General features: G+C 38.1%; 1 protein-coding gene across 7 annotated transcripts in view; it reads right to left on the bottom strand.

Annotated features, from left to right (window-relative positions):
* The window catches only part of LOC106880892 (enolase-phosphatase E1), a 210,473-nt gene that overhangs the window by 114,986 nt on the left and 90,516 nt on the right, over nt 1-4,971 (bottom strand). Inside the window, exon 1 of one of the 7 annotated variants that reach the window (XM_052971474.1) lies at nt 2,419-2,818. The exons of the other annotated variants lie outside the window; for them this stretch is intronic. The gene's annotated coding sequence lies outside the window, so the exon portion shown is untranslated. Of the gene's footprint in view, nt 1-2,418; nt 2,819-4,971 lie in introns of those variants that run through there. 7 annotated transcript variants of the gene reach the window in all.

Below are 4,971 nucleotides of genomic sequence, written 5' to 3'. Positions count from 1 at the left end.
CTTAGTGGTGGGGAGGGTGAACCCAGGGTGAACCAAACATTTTTACAAGGTCGAGTTTTTTCAATTTTAGTATCAAAACAAACAGGTATAATAATAATAATAATAATAATAATAATAATAATAATTTCAAATTTTGGCACAAGGCCAGCAATTTCGGGGAGGGGAAATCGATTACATCGATCCCAGTAATCGACTGGTTCTGATTTTATCAACCCCGGAAGAATGAGGCAAAAGTCGACCTCAGCGGAATTTGAACTCAGAACATAAAGACGGACGAAATGCCGCTAAGCCTTTTGCCCGGCGTGCTACCGGTTCTGCCAGCAGCCAATAATGGATAAGTAATGTTTCAAAAGAGCCCAGAAATGTTTCTGCGCTCGTTCGTTTTGCCGATGAAGTTGTTCAGGAGGATGTTCAAAGCGTTTTCATTGCCCCTGAAAATTTTAGACGGTGCATTTGCACCCCCTATTCCCAAGCCTATGACACCACGCCTGTCTATTTTGCAAAGGTGGTGATCCTGCATTATTACCACTATGTATATACAAGGTGGCGAGCTGGAAGAACCGTTAGCGAATTGGACAAAATGCTTAGTAGCATTTTTTTCCAGCTTCACGTACTGAGTTCAATTTCCGCCGAGGTTGACTTAACCTTTCATCCTTTCGGAGTCGATAAAATAAAGTAACAACAGGCAGGCGCAAAATTTCGAGCCTTGTGCCTGTAGCAGAAAGAATTATCAGTATGTATACAAGCGAAAATATGTATCATAGGAATGACTTCGAAACAGCGTCAACATTGTGTATCGTGTGAATTGCAGCACGTTAGGGTTAGTCTGTGTATGTGAGTATCTAAAAACGAACATGAAGTGTGTGTCTGAGTGTTTCACTTGTATTGACTTACAAGCTCGTATTATACACACAAGGGGAGGCCTGTTTCCTTTGCTTATGTTTCAGGTCTCTAACATTCTTCTGTAACATTCCCTTCCCTATTTTTATTAGTCTAAAGCCTAGTTTTGTTAGACAAAATTACACATCTTACTCCCTCCCAACCCATCTTAATCACTACATATTGTCAGATGCAGAAAATATTTTTATATGAATTTTGTTTCAAATTAAAAGGCTTGATTGTAAAAACTTAAGCTAGTATCTTGTTTTTCTGAGAAAAGAAATATGGCAATAAAAACAGTTATTTTGATTTTGCTCTCTTTCATCCTTTTAAAACGAGATCGACTTTGCCTTTCATCTTTTCGAGCACTGGGGTCGATGTAATTGACTAACCCCGCCACCCAAATTTCAGGCCTAGTGCCTGTAGAATAATTAGTTTGACAAGACGGACACTTCTCAAGCTCTCTCTCTCTCTCTCTCTCTCTCGTATACACTCCAGGCCATAAATATGCCGTCTCATCTTTCCCGTTGCCTTTTTCTACCACTGATACAGCGGTTTCTGCTTTTCGAAACCGGATCCATTGGTTTCGTGTCACATTCCCCTAAATACTCTCGACTTACCTATCTCTTCTCAATCCGTCACCTATCATCTGCCCACCCTAGGCCCAATACGAACCACTGCGGTCAGTTATTCCTTCCAGAAAGTCGGCCCTCTAAAATTCTCTCTTCGTACATGTTTTCCCAGCAGTCGTCGTCGAATAGCAACTGTTGAAAAGGAATGTTAACTATGTCGCTCTTACTGATCTCGGAGGGTTTGCGAAGGCCATAGGCACAACCTCTTCCTACAGGCCGATCCATTAAAATAATATATTGGTATGCGCGCACACCCAAACGCAATTACCAAACGATAATGTGTATAACAGGCAGTGTATCGAACAATTATTTACATTTCTGTTGACGCTCGTGAGCAGTGATGCATGTATACAAAGTGTCAGAGATGAAGGTGCAAAAATAGTAATTTATATGTGAAAGTACGTGTAGCAAGCATGTTTTTCTAGACAACATTTAGAATATATGACAGACACAACATTCGTGTTATTGGCGCTAAGGTACACGCACACACACACTGATAATGTCTATGAATGCCGACTGATAATATGTAACTAACACCTGTATAACATTCATACAACAGCATCACACACACACGGGATCTTGGGTCGTAAGTACATTAACTGATCATCGCCTGCACAGGCGACGATGTACGTCCTAAAATCTCAGACAGAATGAATAGATGAAGTAAATAATGCAACATGCAGTCACTTAGGGGGGTTTTTTCTGTTTGGTTCCAGTAAGATTTGTTTTATATTAAACATCATATACAAAATTGGAAATACGAATGGTGAAACATAGAACTTATATTAGAATGCGTTATTATGGACAATTAGAAAACTGTTTTAAATCAATTTGTAAAAAGTAATAAATGGGATTGGAATAAAATCAATACGAGATGATTATGAAAATAAAGACAAAGATAGTCTACCTTAGCAGATTTGGATTTTCTCTGTTTGTGAACAGAACCCGGCGAAGTTGACCTCGTGTGATTAAAACCCAGGAATTTTAAAATCAAAGGCACAATAAGATCGGGGACGACGGGATTGTTGTAGCTGTTAATTTCGTTTTTTTTTTTTTTTTCTTTTTGTACGTAGACTCGTGAAAATTAAAGCGAAATGGTGTTAAAGTTCCCCTTCTTGTGGATACGAACTGTTCGTGGATGTGGATAGAGAAAGTCTTTTTTTTTTTTTTTTTTTAAATATTGGAAAGTATCTGGTGACAATCTGTGAATGGAGACACAAATATTCTAGCAGGCTGCATTCGTTGAAATGGAATTGGGAGAGTGATTTAACAATGTCACAGCACACTTCCTTATAGTCACTCCCCTAAGAAAGAATGTGTAAATAAATAAAATAAACGAGTGCGTGCATATGGATATGAGTGTGTATGTGTGTGTGTGAGCGCGCGCGTGTGTACGTGACCGTCTGTGTGTGTGCGCGCTTGTGTCTGAGTGTAGTTAAACATACATACGCATCCCGTACATAAAAACCTAACGTTTTCTTCTTTTATTTCTATTGTATACGAAGAGGTCAACTTCTATGCTAAATATATGTATAAAATGGGACCTTATTTTTGTTTTATCTGTTATAAATATACAAGAAGAAGCTAAACATCTTAAGACCTATTTATACGCTATTATCAACAAGTAAACAACAATTAATGTAAACATTATATGTATATATATATTTGTATATATATATATATATACACTTTTATGTCAATACAAATAAACATTCATGATTCTTGTTCACACGAACATACATTCGATTCATAGTCGATTTTATCAACCAATCCAAGTTATTAGACACACACATACATACATGCATACATACATACATACAGACGCTTAAACACACGTATGTATGTATGTTTTTTATAAATCCTTCTTACATATGTATACACACACACGTGTGTGTGTGTGTGTCCCCCTCTATATATAGACACACACACTCACACAACACATATATACACATATGTTACACAAAGACACAACACATTCGCGGCCGGATTAAGTCCAACTGATGCCCTGAGCACAAACCAACAATAGTGTCCCCCACCATTACCTCGACCTTCCATTGTCTCACTGACAAGACATTCTAAAGCATTAAAAGCTTGTAATGTGAAATAGATTAAAAATTCAGTATTCTTTAACGCTATAACCTCACAGCTATATCAAATACAAACTGCTTTTTAAAATTTTATTCAATTCTAAATAGCAATAAGCAATTATAAATAAAATATTTTCGTGGTAAGTAGCTTGCTTACCAACCACATAGTTCTGGGTTCAGTCCCACTGCGTGGCACTTTGGGCAAGTGTCTTCTACTATTATAGCCACAGGCCGACCAAAGCCGTGTGAGTGGATTTGGTAGACGGAAACTGAAAAAAGCCCGTCGTATATATGTATATATATATATATGTATGTGTGTGTTTGTGTGTCTATGTTTGTCCCCCCCCCCCAAACATCGCATGACAACCGATGGTGGTGTGTTTACGTCCCCGTAACTTAGCGGTTCGGCAAAAAGAGACCGATAGAATAAGTACTAGGCTTACAAAGAATAAGTCCTGGGGTCGATTTGCTCGACTAAAAGGCGGTGCTCCAGCATGGACACAGTCAAAATGACTGCAACAAGTAAAAGAGTTATAAATAGGACAACAAGAAAACACGAAAATTTCCATGAATTCCTGGAAAGTCCTTCCTTGTTCAGCTGCATTATTTTGCAGTAGAGTAGATCTGGCACTGGCAAAACGACTTCCTGGTGCCCCACCGCTACATGGGCTGCTGCCACAAGAATGTGCTGGTTTTCCTCAATCCACACACACACGCACATACACGTAAGTGCAGTTTCCAAACATGTGGTCTCGGGTTCACTCTCACTGCACAGCACCTTGGGCAAGTGTCTCCTACTAATAGCCCAGGCCAACCAAAGTCTTGAGTGGATTTAGTATGGAAACTTAAAGAAACCCATCATGTATGTACGTGCGTACGCACACGCGTGCGTGCGTGCGTGTACATGTATTTGTAATGTGCAAGTCAGTTCATTTCTTTTTCTGAAAATCCAAGTTTATCAGGACTGACAATTACTGCCTGCCTACCTACCTACCTACCTATCTATCTATCTACATAATACATACATACACAAGGTTGCTTTTCCCAATCTTAATGTCAAAGCAAAACATAGATATAATAATAATAATAATAATAATAATAATAATAATAATAATAATAATAATTATTATTATTATTATTATTATTATTATTATTATTATTATTTGGAATTTAATAATAATAATAATAATTTGGAAACATGGGTGTCTTGCTCAGATTAATCTAATAACAGTCCGAAAATGTTTCTACAATCGTTCGTCTTTGGCAATGAAATTTTACAGGACATTCAAAGCATTTTCATTGCCCCCCACCAAAAAAAATGTTAGGGGGTGCACTTGCAGCGCCACCCTCACCCACTGTTTCCAAGCCTATGC

This window comes from Octopus bimaculoides, chromosome 11 (assembly GCF_001194135.2).
Source record: "Octopus bimaculoides isolate UCB-OBI-ISO-001 chromosome 11, ASM119413v2, whole genome shotgun sequence".
In the NCBI taxonomy this organism is placed as follows: Eukaryota; Metazoa; Mollusca; class Cephalopoda; order Octopoda; family Octopodidae; genus Octopus; species Octopus bimaculoides.
The sequence above is the reverse complement of the archived record's forward strand: the minus strand, read 5'-3'. Positions and strand labels throughout refer to the sequence as shown.